The sequence below is a fragment of the Rhincodon typus genome, chromosome 38 (assembly GCF_021869965.1).
Source record: "Rhincodon typus isolate 14 chromosome 38, sRhiTyp1.1, whole genome shotgun sequence".
NCBI classification, from domain to species: domain Eukaryota; kingdom Metazoa; phylum Chordata; class Chondrichthyes; order Orectolobiformes; family Rhincodontidae; genus Rhincodon; species Rhincodon typus.
Window position 1 is genome coordinate 16,482,899 of NC_063369.1, and position 15,728 is coordinate 16,498,626.

The window sequence follows — 15,728 nt, forward strand, 5'->3', positions numbered from 1 at the left end:
ATTCTGAGAAGTATGGGCACCACTGCAGCAAAACTGAGACAGCCCACTGTGTGCTGAACATCTAGGAAATCTTTCCTGTGATGTCATTTGCAGGAGAGTGGGGTAACAGGATTCACCTTACCTTTCAATAGTTGCCATAAGGGATTTTGTTTTCATTCACCTGAGACTGCAAGAGGGTTGACAAAGTCAATATATCTGCTAGTGCAGGATTACCTTGATGCTGCAAAGAAAATCAGTAAGTACTGGAGAGAGAGAGAGAGACTGACTCAACAGGTTGAATAACATCTGTGGAGTTTGAAATAGAGTTAACATTTCAAGTCCAATATGACTGTTCTCTAAACTGAAGGAGGCTGGAAAAATGATCGGTTTTATGCCGCTGAAACAAAAATTGAAGGAGGACCAAGTAGAACAGATGGTAAAGATGCCTCAGAACAAGAAGGAAAAGCAATGCTGATGGTATTAGAAGAGATACAGATGAAGAGTAGGTGTCTCTGGTGCAGGAACTGGCAGTGTCAGACATGGATTATGTGTCACACACCTGGGGAGTGATTTAGAATCACCATATTCTATTTTTTCACAGATAGAAGTGCTGCCACTGGCTTAACACCAACAGCTGGTGTGACAAAAGATTAGACCTAAGAGTAAACCAATGCAGAGAGTGCACTTGGTAAACCTGTGTCAGTTTTGGTTCATATATGTATGTAAAGTAAGCGGAGATAAATCTTGTTATAAGTGTAAATCGGGGGGGACTATCTTAACATCTTCATGGAACAGTAAATCTGGAAAAATGAAAGTTTTATTTTTTCACCCAGCTTAATAGTTGGAAATAGATATGACTGTATTTCAACAGAGTTGGAAGCTGGTGTATGAGATTAGTGGATTATGCTTCTAAGCAGTAGTGGTGAAAATGGTAAAGTGCAGCTGTCACCATCCAAATTGTTTTTAATACCATCTATCACTTTTAGACATAGATTCTCTTCCGCAGAATAGCAACTGAGTACTTGAGGGGACTTTTAGAAGTCTTAGTAATAGTGATTGGCCATCAAGGCTTTATTCTTATCATGCCACCTGATGTTATTACAGGACAAGTTAGATCACAGACTGAACCCGTCTGACAGAGGGATCCTGCATTCAGGAACAGAGGATCCTCCGCTCTTGACCTTGTCCAACAGGTACAATGTACTTGTTCCCTGTGTGGATGAGGAACAGGGCTGTAGGGAGGGTGAGCCAGCTGACCACGGCATTATAGCACAGGATGCCATTCAAGAGTGGGGAGCAAAGAGACAAATGGTAGTTGAAGGGGATTCTATAATTAGGGGAATAGATAGCATCCTTTGTAAGCAGGATAGAGAGTCCCGCATGGTATGTTGGCTGCCCAGTGCCAGGGTGGGGGACATCTCTGACTGGCTTGAAAGGATATTGGAGGGGGAGGATCCAGTCGTGTGGTCCATGTCAAGACAAACAACATAGGCAACACTAGGAAGGGTAAAACTCCCAGAAGTATAATGACCAATGGGAAACAAAGCAGCAGGTGAACATTTGCTGGGGTGGATTCAACCACATGGAAAAGTATGAGAAAAATGAAAAGAAAGGAGAACTTGGGAGAGGTTATTCAAGTCTGTAGCCCACAAAACAGGACAATGTTTGGAAAGGGTTAGGAATTAAATTTCAAGCCCCCTGGATAAACGAATGACCATGAAAAGAGAGGCGGTCAATATAAGACTGAAGGTGTTGTATCTGAATGCACGCAGCGTACAAAATAAGGTAAATGAGCTTGTGGTGCAGATCGAAGTTGGCAGGTACAATGTTGTGGGCATCACAGAGACATGGCTGCAAGGAGCTCAGAACTGGGAGCTAAATATCCAAGGATATACATCCTATTGAAAAGACAGGCAGGTGAGCAGAGGGTGTGGGGTTGCCTCATTAGTAAGAAATAAAATTAAATCAATAGCAAGAAACGAAGTAGGGTCAGAAGATGTAGAATATATATGGGTAGAGTTGAGGAAACGCAATGGTTTTAAAAAAAAAACCATAATGGGAATTACATATAAAGCCTCCAAACAGTAGTCAGGATTTGGGGCACAAGATATACCAGGAAATAGAAAAGGCATGTAAGAAAAGCAAGGTTACAGTGACCATGGGGGATTTCAATATACAGGTGGACTGGGAAAATCAGGTTGATAGTAGATCGCAAGAAAAGGAATTTGTGGAATGTCTACGAGATGGCTTTTTGGAACAGCTTGTGGTGGAGCCCACTGGGGAACAGGCAGTTCTGGATTAAGTGTTGTGCAGTGAGGCAGACTTGATAAGGGAGCTTAAGGTGAAGGAACCCTTTGGAGGCAGTGACCTTAATATGATAGAATTTACTGTGCAATTTGAGAGGGAGAAGGTGACATCAAATGTAACAGTATTACAGTTGAATAAAGGCAACTACAGAAGCACGAGGGAAGACCTGGCCAGATTGACTGGGAGAAGAGCCCAGCAGGAAAGACAGTGGAACAGCAATGGCAGGAATTTCTGGGAATAACTCAGGAGACACACCAAAAATTTATCCCCAGGAAAAAAGGATACTAAGCGGAAGATGAGACAATCATGGGTGACAAGGGAAGTCAGGGACAGCATAAAAGCAAAAGAGAAAGCATATAATATGGTGAAGGGCAGTAGGAAGCCAGAGGACTGGGAAGTCTACAAAGACCAACAGAGGACAATGAAAAAAGAAATAAGGAGGGAGAAGATTAAATATGAGGATAAGCTAACCAGTAACAGAAGAGAAGACTGCCAGAGTTTCTTTATATGTCTAAAGTACAAAAGAGAGGCAAAAGTGGACATTGGGCAGCTGGAAAATGACACTGGAGAAGTAGTAATGGGGAACAAAGAAATAGCTGAGGAAATGAATAAGTACTTTGTGTCAGTCTTCATGGTGGAAGAGACGAGTAATAGCCCAAAATTCAAGCGAATCATTGGTTGTGGTGGGGGTAGGGGTGGGGAGAATGGCTGAATATGGTGGCCATAACCAAGGAGAAGGTGCTAGAAAAACTGACAGGTCTGAACGTGGATAAATCACCTGGACCAGATGGACTACACCCCAGAGTTCTGAAGAAGATAGCCAACGAGATAGTGGAGGCATTTATAATGATCTTTCAGGAATCACTGGAGTCAGCGAGAGTCCCCGAAGACTGGAAAATCGCTAATTTAACCACCCTGTTTAAGAAGAGAATGAGGCAAAAGACGGGAAATTACAGGCCGATTAGCCTGACCTCGGTTGTTGGTAAGATTTTGGAGTCGATTGTGAAGGATCAGATTTCTGAATACTTGGAAGTGCATGGTAAAATAGGGCAAAGTCAGCATGTCTTCATCAAGGGGAGGTCATGCCTGACAAATCTGTTAGAATTCTTTGAGGAGGTAATGAGCAGGTCAGACCAAGGAGAGCCAATGGATGTTATCTATCTGGACATCCAGAAAGCCTTTGACAAGGTGCCGCACAGGAGGCTGCTGAGTAAATAAGGGCCCATAATGTTACAGGCAAGATGCTGGCATAGATAGAAGATTGGCTGTCTGGCAGAAAGCAGAGAGTGGAGAAAAAGAGTCCTTCTCAGGATGGCAGCTGGTAACTAGTGGTGTTCCACAAGGGTCAGTGTTGGGACTACAACTTTTCACTTTATACATTAATGATATAGCTGAAGGAACTGAGGGCATTCTGGCTACGTTTGCAGATCATACAAAGATAGGTGGAGGGACAGGAAGTATTCAGGAGGTGGGGAGGCTACAGAAGGATTTAGGTTAGGAGAGTGGACAAAAAGTGGCAGATGGAATACAACATGGATAAGTGTGAGATAATGCACTTTGGTAGGAAGGATAGAGGCATAGACTATTTTCTAAATGGGGTGCAAATTCAGAAATCTGAAGTGCAAAGGGACTTGGGAGTCCTGGTCCACGATTCTCTCAAGGTAAACTTGCAGATTGAGTGGGTAGTTAGGAAGGCAAATACAATGTGGGCATTTATCTAGAGAGGACTAGAACATAAAAGCAGGAATATACTTTTGAGCCTTTATAAGCTCTGGTCAGGCCACATTTAGAGTATAGTGAGCAATTTTGGGCCTCATATCTCAGGAAGGATGTATGGGTCCAGAGGAGGTTCATGAGAATGATCCGAGGAATGAAAGGCTTAACATTTGAGGAACATTTGAGGTCTCTGGGTCTATACTCAATGGAGTTTAGAAGGATGAGGGAGGGGATCTAATTGAAACTTGCAGAATACTGAATGGCCTGGACAGATTAGATGTTGGGGAGATGTTTCCATGGGCAGGAGAGACCAGGACCCGAGGGCACAGCCTTAGAGTAAATGGAAGACCCTTTAGAACAGAGATAAGAAGAAACTTCTTCAGCCAGAGAGTGGTGAGTCTATGGAATTCATTGCCGCAGAAGGCTGTGGAGGCCAGGTCATTGAGTATATTTCCGACAGAGATAGTTTCTTGATTGTCAAAGGGATCAATGGTTATGGGGAGAAAGCAGGAGAATGGAGTTCAGAAACTTATCAACCATGATTGAATGGCAGAGCAAACTCAATGGGCCAAATGGCCTAATTTCTGCTCCTATGTCTTATGGTCTTATTATCCATCAAGCCAGGTTTTATATCTTTCTTCACTTACTTTGATTGTCTTGCAATGAAATATAAACGTGCAACGTTGCAGATTTGGTTGTAGCAATAAAGTAGTTAATTAGACAAAAGAAATGAAGCTAAAATAGAATATACCAAACTATTTAATGTAATTGAAAAGGTTTTGAAACATGCAACAAAACAAAATCCCATCTATTCCCAACACCATCACTTTAGAGTACTCGAATACCAGAGGAAGCGGCCGTTCGCTATCACATTGGTGTAACTGTTTCTTTCAGTTTCCAGTCTTGAGAACTTTAATAACCCTTGCCTTGATTCATGCAACTGAGCTTGAATTTTCTTATCTTCAAATAACCTATTCAAACTTCTAACCAAACATTTTTAGTCTTGAATTTTCAAACTAAAACCCTTACGCTGAGGTAACCTATTCCCTAAATATTTTGAACTGACTCCTTTCTCAGCATAACAAAAACAGAAAGTGCTGGAGAACATGACTGCATATTTAACATAGGATCCTGACAGAGATTTTTATGCGTTTGCTGTGTGCTGGATTTGAACCTGTATTCTGGGAATAAACATACGGTGTGCTAAACCACAATGATCAGGGGCTGTTCTTACAACTGAAATCCATGTTTCCAGTCATCCATTTAAATCGCAATTTGCTTTTGCTAACAGATAGCTAGTTCTGATTTAAAGTTTGTCCACCGGTAAGGCAGCAGTGCCATGAATGGTGCATTCCAAAGCTCCAAGCCCAGAAAAACCCACTAGGACAAACCAGTTATTGTGAATTTGCACAAACATAACTGCATTATCTGTGTTTCAAAGTCCATATGGCCCACAGACTACAGTTTGGACTCAGAGTTGTCCATATTCACTGGGTGAATTGGGAGTTTTAACATAGTTTGCATGAATGTTTATAGCTATTTGTTTTGGCTTAGGCTTTGTTTTTGACTTTTCTACACATCCTGCTTGGAAAGAAAGTCTCATTGCTGCTTCCCTGTTCTAATGTCTTTGCAAAAAATCCATTATTTAGAACTTTCCCTCTATACCTATGCTTCTTGCTGGGAGGCTATGCCAGTTTTTGTGTGTATTTTTCTTCTTTACTGTGTGCCGTTCTAAAGCTGCTAGCTTCTGGCTCGTCTGACAGAATGTTGTTGGCTTTAGCCGGGTCATGGCTGCCAACAAAGCTTCGCTCATCTTGCCTTCTCTTCCCAGTATTGGATGTTTTTGAGCTTGTGTTCATTTTGTGGCATGTTTTCCCAACTATGCACCTGCAGGGCTTCCTTTGCACCCATCCTTGTGGAGTCTCGCTTGCTTCTGTGAAGACGGATCAGAAGGACAGCTGTGGTTTGGAACTTCATATCAGCTTTCCTGAAGAAGGAAGAAAGGTGATGTGAAAAGAGTGACGTTTTTCTGATGGATGATTCTCATTTCAGCTGAAAATGACTGCAAACAACTCACAGTGGAATGAAAATGCAAACTACCTCCTGCAGTGTAAAATGAGGAATAAAATGGCACCTGTTACTGACAACTATGTTTTCAAAAGGAACAAAAATAATGAGACTTAATCGAGAGTTTTAACTTCACTGGATTATTTAAACATACAAGTTATTTAACTTTGTGTATGAGGTAAGCATTCTGAATGGTTTAATAAAGTATCTTGTCACAAAGTGGAGGTCAATTTTAGTATCTTTTTCCTATTCTACACTTCAGGACTGGTTTGAAGCATATTATTTAGTTCAGAATTCTGAACTGGTTCCAATTCCTAAAAGCTTTCTGTCAAAACAATAAACTGAAGAAAAAAAAATAAGTGGATGAGGTCACTTAGCACAATTGTGTTACAGAGAACTTTGTTGAGTTATGGGCTGACGTCATGCCTTGTCCTGCTATGTTTAACTGTCCATCTTTCTCAATTCTGTTCTCTTAGCAACTGCGCATTATAGAATACAGAAATCAAGGGAAAATGGATGGGTTTGCAGATTAATTATTGCTTCTCGTTTTTTTTTTGCCATTTTTCTCTCTGTCCTTCTAGCTGTGCTGTTTTGTATTCAGGTATTGTTTGCTGTTCTTCGGTGCATACCCAAGTGATGGGTGTGAAGCTAAATCTTGAGTGGTTGTAGGTTACTTAACCAAAGGCTATGTATCTTAGCTTATCTTGACTCTGTTCTTGATCTTGACTTCCATATTCTGTTCCACTAGGAGTCAGGAGCACTCGAAATCCCATTCAGAGGTTCAAGTTCTGATGTTTTGGGTCCGGTGACACCTTCCTCGGAACTCATCTCTTCCTAAAACAAAAATTCTGAGGAAGGGTCACCGGACCCAAAACGTTAACTCTGTTTTCTCCTTCACAGATGCTGCCAGACCTGCTGAGCTTTTCCAGCAACTTTGTTTTTGTTCCTGATTTACAGCATCTGCAGTTCTTTTGGTTTTTGTTCAAGTTCTGATGTTCCTGCTGCTGGCACAATGAGTTCAGTAATCTCAGCATAGACCTGGAATTAAATCTTGGATTTTCCAAATCTTGGTGGCTCATGACCCAGTTTTGAAGCTGAGGCATTGACTGACCAGAGTATTTTTGTTTGGGAACAAAACTGGTGTAATACAAAAGGTGATATTTGAGTTTCATGGCATCTCTCAAACTGAGTAATTGAAGTTTAGTGCTTGGCCTGTAACTTAGAATGTGATGAATTTTTAGGAATAAGTGATTCTGTAATCCCACTAGTATTGCTACTTGTATCACCATTTGTGTGAATGAATGTTACTTGTATATCTGGAAAGATGCTGCTATAATCTTGGTGCTTCGTTGAGGATGTAGTAATTTCTTGTCACATGGGACAGCCTTGGAACACCTGCACGGTTTCTCAGACTGTTGAGTAGAGATGTCTGTGGGTAACAGTGTCTGATCTTATGTACCTTGTGAGATATGCAGTATTGAATGAGCAGAAATTTTCGCCAGCTAAATTTGGTCAAGCTTTGGTTTTCCCCAACTGTTCATAACCTATGTGTTAAGCTTGTCTTAGAAGTGAACTTTGAAACCGTACTCTCTCCATCCACAAAGTTGTTTACTTTCTATTTGCACTTCTTTTGAAACTAGGCCTATTCTTTTGAACTCATACCTGGCCTCCAATCTTCCAACTTCTGGAAACCTCAACTCATCCAAAACTCTTGCCTGTATCTTGACTTGCACTAAATTCTTATTGTCCATCGCCCTTGTTTATGCTCAACTGCACCAGCATTTATTTCAGTGATACCTCATTTTAAATTCTCACCTCCTATTCAAATTCCTCCCTGGTCTGACAGCAGTAGCCTCCTCCAGCTCTAGAACTTTTAGAAAAGTCTGCATTTGTCCAACTATGGCCTCTTGCAATATCCAATTTCCTTTGATCTTCTACAGGCAATAATACCCTCAACTATCTAGGCCCCGAGCTCTGGAATTCCTTGCTCAACGTCGTCACTTCTCTCCTTCTAAGACATGGCTTAAACCTACCTGTTTGATCAAGCTCTCATCTGTATCCCAATATTTCTTGCATAGTTTGTAATTGTATTTTCGTAATGCATAACATTGACAAGTTGTACTCCATTATAATAAGGTGTGAAGTGAATGCATGTTGCATGTTTCACCCCCTCATTCTAAGCATCTGTGTTTCAATCTGCTGAGCTTTAGTGAGTCCAATGTCACTGGCATGCGTTTCTCACATTTATTTTGAATTTCCCACCAAAATGCTTTGGATTGCTCTTGATGCCTTTTCTTGGGATGTTTAATGAATTCTAGCTACAAGCTAGTGACAAATAAAAGCTTCACAAATGCAGTATTACCCCTGTGGCTTTGCTGTCTTTGTGTCGTCAGCTTCATGATTTACCCTCACCTTCAACATTAAGATGCAGGGACTGTTGCATGGCTTTCATTTTCCATCTCACTGACTTCTCATTTGCAAACACACAGCAGGGCAATGCTTTCCACATTTTTACCCTAATGTGATGGTGTGTTCAGCTTTGCAAATTGTTATGACCTCTCACTAAGATCTGAAAAAGTGGGGACTAAAGGTAGAGTAGAGAATAGAGCAGGAGAGTGAGACCAGTTAAGAGTGGAGCTGGGTTGAGAACTATGGGTACAATGTAGAGGCAAGTGAGACCAGGGGAGATGGCTGAGAGGGCAGATATCTGTTACGGCAGGACAACAGCTGTGATAATTCAATTCGAGCTCCATCACAGCCATTGTAGTTTTCCACTTGGAATCCTGTTTTGGGAAGTCTACAGTAGAAACTGGTTTTACCCAAAACTTGATAAATCACAGTATTCAGAAGGTGAAGCTTACCATAGCATTCACTTGTCTTTTTAACCAATCTCTCGACTGTTACCTGAAGAGATAGCAAGAACTGCCGATGCTGGAGTCAGAGACAATACAGTGTGGAAGTGGAGGAATGCAGCAGGCAAGGCAGCAACAGGGGAGCAGGAAAGTTGATGTTTCAGGTTGGGACCCTTCTTCATTTTTCTGAAGAAGGCTCCTGATCTGAAACGTCAACTTTCCTGCTCCTCTGATGCTGCCTGGCCTGCTGTGTTCCTCCAACTGTTACTTGAAGTCCTTCCTTATTACTTCTCTGAATTTTCAATTGTTTCAAATGTTTCAGCACACTTGAATTCTGGCATATTTTAGCATGACTTAACCGTACCTCTGCTGATTAATATCTTGGACACTTCTGTGAGATTCCGTCAGCTTTCAGGCTGAAAGTAGCTGCTTTTCTGATTGGCTCATTTCAGATCGACAAAGAATTATACATTCTGTGTACCACCTTGAAGACTTCAACAGCATGTTTGATAAGGCAGCCTTCCCTCCATGCCACATAAGGATATCAAGCTGGATTATGTGGTCAAGCTCTGAGTGGGACTTGAGCCCACATACTTCTGATTCTAAAGTGAAAAGTGCTCCTGACAAGTGTCAGCTGGAATACTACGTGGATTAAGAGCAGGAGTAGCCCATTCAGCTCCTCTACTATGCTCTGCTACTTGATAAGGTCATGGCTGTAGCTTGAACTTCACCTTCTGTCGAGCCTCAATACTCTTTGACTCCCTTATTAATTAAGATACAAACTTTTGACACAAGATACAAACTGTCTGCCTCTGGACCATGACACCACCATGAAACACCAGGCTACTTTGTCTAAGCTACGGTCTCTAACCTCATTTCATTTGGTGATCTCTTTCCCCCCGCCCCACTGCCTCCAAGTTTCTACCTCCTCCCCAAAATCCACAAACAGGACTGCCTGGGTAGACGAGTTGTTTCTGCCTGCTCCTGCCCCTGTGAGCTCATCTCTTCCTACCTCGACTGTTTTTTTTCTCCGATTCCTCTCACGCTTTACATCATTTCAGACTTTCCAGTTCATGGGCCCTAGCTGTCTCCTCTTTACTGTGGACATGCAATCCCTTTACACGTCCATCTGCCATCAGGATGGTTTTGGAGCTGTCCACTTCTTCCTGGAAAAAGGCCTGAACAGTCCCCACCCATCACCACCACTCTCCACTCACTTTTTTCAGGTCAAAGGGTGGCCATGGGTACCTGCTTGAGCCCCAGTTATGCCTGTCTCTTTCTTGGGTACGTGGGACATGCCTTGTTCCAGTCTTACTCTGGCCCCCACCCACAACTCTTTCTCTGGCATCAAATTAGATTTCTTTGTCTCTCGTACTTAACTACAGGAGTACAGTGAAAAGTGTACAAAGTTGCCATTCCTGATGTCATCTTGAGTACAAAGTACCTTGGTACAAAATAGAAAAATAAAGAAATACAGTTAAAAGTTCAACATTACAGTTCTTCTACAGCCATGAGCCTACGGTCGCTCTATGTTGGGGTTTCCCCATGAGGGCTCACTGTATCCTGCACTGGGCCCATACTCCCCATGAGAACACGCTCTATGCTGCGCAGGGCTGAGTCCCATGCTGCCTACTGCCTTCTGGGCTCACCAGCCACTCCTCCACTGGCCACTGCCGCTCTCGCACTCTGGACTCTGTTGTCACTACTGCTATGATGGCACTCTTTCCAGCATCATAGAATTCCTAGAGTATAGAAGCAGGCAGTTCGACCCATTGAGTCCAAACAATCCCTCCGAAGAGCATTCCACCCAGATCCAATCTCCTAACGTATCCTTAAACCTTACATTTCCCATGACTAATCCAACCAGCCTGGGCATCCCTGGACATTATGGGCAATTTATCATAGCCAATCCACCAAACCTGCACATCTTTGGACTGTGGGAGGAAACCAGAGCACCCAGAGGAAACCTACATAGACATGGGAAAAATGTGCAAACTCCACGCAGACAGTCGCCCAAGGCTGGAATTGGACTTGGATCCCTGGCTTGGGAGGCAGCAGTGCTAACTACTGAGCCACTGTGCTGCCCGAAGAAAGTAAGTTTTAAGAGAAAAACAAACTTTGAAAAAAGAAAAGAGAAAAATGGATAAGTGGATGGAATCGACGAGCCTTGGCCTCAAGAGCCCGGGCACTGCCTACTCAGCTGCCAGTGACATCATCAGTGCTGCTTCCCTCTCTCATCTGGAATTGGAAAAGTTTAACTGTTTCGCTTCCAATTTTCACCCTGCTCACACCTTAAGTTGGCCCATCTCTGCCTCCTCCCTTCCCTTCCTCAATAGCTTTGTTTCCATTTCTGGGAATAGGTTGGCCAACAATATCCACTACAAACCAAATACCTGCTGTTACCTTGACTATACATCCTCACACCCTGTTACCTGTAAAGACTTCATTCCATTCTTCCAGTTTCTGTGTCTCTGTTGCATCTGCCTGATGATGCCATCTTCGACAAGGGGGCCTCCGAAATGTCCACTTTTTTCTTTAACGGAGGATTCCCCAGCACTATGGTTCAACCTATTTCCTGCGCTGTGGTCCTCACTCTCTCTCTTCCCTCGTACAACAGCAATAGGGTCCCCCTTGTCCATGCTTACCATCCCACCAGCATCCACATCCATAGAATCATTAGCTGCCGTTTCCGCCAACGCCAGTGTGATGCCACCACCAGGCACATACATCCCTCCCCTCTATGAAAGGGCTCATTTTCCTAATTGTTTGCTCCTTTTTGGGAATTATACCTGCACTCCAGTGTCCCTGGAGAGGGAGTATGTGGTGCTCACTGGCACAATAGGGGTCTTTAGAAACCGGTGGGCACCATGGGCTGGTATGCATCATCAGCCTGGACAATGTTATTTTAATTTAATAAGTCTATGTTTTGTTATAAAGTTCTGTTCAACTGTTAATTTGTTTTATTTCGATACAGTGCCCCAGCAGGGGCCGCTTCCTTATTGTTTTTGACTTCCTGTTTTAAGAAGAGTGGACTGACTGAATGCGGTTGACATTTGCACTAATTATCCTGTAGGTGGTGGTCTTGTTCTGCTTGAACCACCTCTGTTTCAAGTTTCAAAGTACCATTAGGATTAAAAGAACATTTCGGTATTGATATGCGCAATTCTGTAATTTATTCTACAATATTTCTTGAAAGTGATCTTTCAGCTTTCATCCATAAATTAACTTCCATTTTCAACCTACATTAGAGGTGTGTAAATCCAAGGCATGAGCTGCCTTATTAAGTGCATATTTAAAGTCACAGAAACATGGCCCCTGTAATCAGCGCAACTTGTGAAACTCAGGGGCTTTGCAAGATTTTGGTTCGTGTCTTCCCACCTGAGTTTGGGGTATGCATTTGTGATAATTTATCTCAATTTCTTGTTGATATTCTTAGAATACCTGTGGGCTTAGTTTATTGATCAGAACTATTCTGATGACACTTGTGCTAATAAACATAAATGGTAAGCATCTGATCTGAGTGTACTGTTGATCTCATCTTTGTGCAACTTGCCCATAACTTGACAGATGAATGTTACGGCTTTTATAGCCATTCTGATTTGTGTCAACTGCAATCCTGCACGTACTGTATGATTGAATTAGTAAAGACAAAATCATTGGTCTTTGAGAGTGCACAGCATGCTTACCCATTTAAAACAAAGATTCACAACACATCCAAAAATTATCATGTTTCCAAGAAAGTGAATAACACAGTTGAGCTGTTGATTAAATCTGCATCTCCATTCTCAAATTTACAAGGGACCTCCCCATTTAGAACTTCCCAACTCTTACTTGGTGCTTTTTTCGCTGGCTTCTAATAATTTATTGCTTGTTTCCGTTGTCTCTGCTTTTAACTATTAGTTCCAGTTTTGTTCAAGCAAGGCATTGTTGAACTTTCTCCCACCCTTCAGTACAAGATTTTTGGCTAGCAAGTTGTTGGAAATGCAGGCTGTTAACAGTGTGGTAAATGTAACAGGACATCTGAAATCTGAAAGGCCATTAGAGATGCCAAGAGGCAATGCTAGTCTAAGTTAGAGACTCAGACTAACCATACGGACACCAGCCATCTGTGGGTGGCAAGGCCTACATGACATAATGGACGACAAAATGAAGCAGAACAGAATAGCAGACAAAAATACATCCCTCCCTGATGCATAAAATGCATTGGATGCTTGGTTTAAGGTCAGCTAAATGGTGTCACCTGCTCCGACAGCCTCGGGCACACCTGTTCCCTCAGTCACCACCGCAGACATTAGATTGGTCTTCTCAAGCGTGAACCCATGGAAAGCAACTGGCCTAGATGGAGTCCCCTGCCATGCACTTGGATCCTGTGTGGACCAGCTGGCTGGAGTATTCGCTGACACCTTTAACCTCTCATTGCTGCAATCTTAAGTCCCACCTGATTCAGGAAGACCACCATCATTCTGGTACCAAACAAAACACATGCAACGTCCCTCGATGTCTACCACCCAGTGACTCTGACCTCCATAATTCTGAAGTGCTTCAGCAGGTTAGTCGTGGTTCACATCAACTCTAGCCTCCCAGCTTCCCAGCCTGCCTCTATCCCTTGCAATTTGCCTACAGCACAACAAGTCCACGGCAGATGCCATCTCCGTAGCTCTACGCTCATCCCTGGAACATCTGGATAATAAGGATACCTATGTCAGGCTTGTTTTTATCAACTACAGCTCCGCCTTCAAAACTATAATCCCAACCAAACTAATCTCCAGGCTTCAAGACCTAGATCTCTGCTCTGCTGTCTGCAAGTGGATCCTCAGCTTCCTGACTCACAGACTGCAATCAGTGAAGATAGGCAACCACACCTTCTCAACGACAATCCTTAACACCGGTGCCCCGCAAGGCTATACACTCAGCCCCTTACTGTAAACCCTGTACACTCATGGCTGTGTGGCCAAATTTCGTCCAAACTCCGTCTGCAGGTTTGCTGACAACACCACTGTTGTAAGCCGGATATCAAACAATAATGACACAGAGTGCCTGGTGGCATAGCATAAAGATAACAATCTCTCCCTCAAAGTCAGCAGAACTAAAGAGCTGATCATCGACTTCAGGAAGCAAGGAGGAGGGCACACCCCTATCTACATTAACGGAGCTGAGGTGGAGAGAGTTGAGAGTGTCAAGTTTCTAGGTATGACAATCACCAACAATCTGTCCTGGACCACCCACGTTGATGCGACAGTCAAGAAGGCATGACAATGCTTCTTTTTCCTCGGGAGGCTAAGGAAATTCAGCATGTCCATAAGGACTCTTACCAACTTTTATAGATGGACCATAGAAAGCATTCTATCTGGATGCATCATGGTGTGGTACGGCAACTGCTCTGCTCAGGACCATGAGAAACTACAGAGAGTCGTGAACACAGCCCAGTCTGTCACAAAAGCCAACGTTCCATCCATTGACTCCAATTACGCTTCTTGCTGCCTCGGGAAGGCAGCCAACATAATCAAAGACCCCTCCTACCCTTCCATCAGGCAGAAGATAGAGAAGCTTAAACACACATACCAACAGGTTCAAGAGTAGCTTCTTCTCCGCTATTATTAGATTTCCGAATGGACCTCTCAAATTTCAAATCTAATGTTGATCTTGCTTTCTGTGCACCTTCTTTGCAGCTGTTACTTTGTATTCCTTGTCTGCTCAATCACCCTGTGATCTTTGTATGTTATGATCTGTCTATACTGCACGCAAAACAAAGCCTTTCACTGTACCTAGGTACATGCGACAATAATAAATCAAATCAAATCTTGGTGAAAGGCAGAGCCAAGAGTCATTCCCCTTAACCAAAGGGTTGTCAGAGCTGAGAAAGAAGTAGGGGAATGGCAGAGGGGAAGATTGAGTCAAATCAGGTACAGAAAGAGATTGTGAAGAAAAATTCACAGGGGAGCTGACAGCAGAGTAGAGCTAATTACTGAACAACTTGTGTTTGGCAATTTACAGGTTATTGGCTCATCACTGCAAGAACCAGCAAGGGCTATTAGCCCCGCTGTAATTTTGACAGCAAATTCTGAGCCAATGTGCATGTAGCATCAAAAATAGTATCATTCTGCTTTCTCTAGTTCAATTGAGGCAATTAGTTACAGACTATTAAAAAGCCATTAAAGTAGAAAAATACCATGAAATCTTGGCCCTAGTATCACAAATGCTTCAGTTGTTCCGGTCACTTATTGCTAATTGGATGTTGTTTTCCTGGTTTTTGGAATTTTTGATTCCTCTGCGGAGGCTGTACACTTAAATAGTGCACAACATCTCTCCCAGGAATATGCCAAGACACTTCAGCTCCAGAAAATTGCAGGAAAGTGCAGTAACTGTTCCAATACAGGTGAAATAGCACTCATTTTGTGTGGTGAAATGCCTTACAAATTGTAATGAGCTGACTGAGAAGGAACTATTTAATTCAGTTTTTACAGTGCTGAGGCAAATAGATCAACCGGGATTTTGGGAATTGTGTCACAGGATCAGGAATGTCTATCGCAATCATTGAAATAGGGAGTTGGGGCCATTGCATGGGGTGGACGACACCTCTGGTAAAGTGATTCTCCGTCAGTACCGGACATGAATTACAGCCTGGATTGTGTGCTCGGGTCATGGAGTAGGGTTTGAATCCATGAGCTTCCAGCTTGGAGAGTGGAACCAAACAAACTAAGCTAATACAAACATTGCTTTTTCTTTTCTTGCTAAAAGTGTCATGGTGCTGCTATGACTAGTGGCAATCATGGGTAAACTTGCCGTTAAACCTAAAAGATCATGGCT

General features: G+C 42.8%; 1 protein-coding gene across 1 annotated transcript in view; it reads left to right on the top strand.

Moving 5' to 3' along the window:
- Positions 1–15,728, top strand: part of LOC109910402 (cAMP-dependent protein kinase catalytic subunit alpha-like) — a 159,262-nt gene that overhangs the window by 1,600 nt on the left and 141,934 nt on the right. The gene's annotated exons all lie outside the window — the stretch shown is intronic.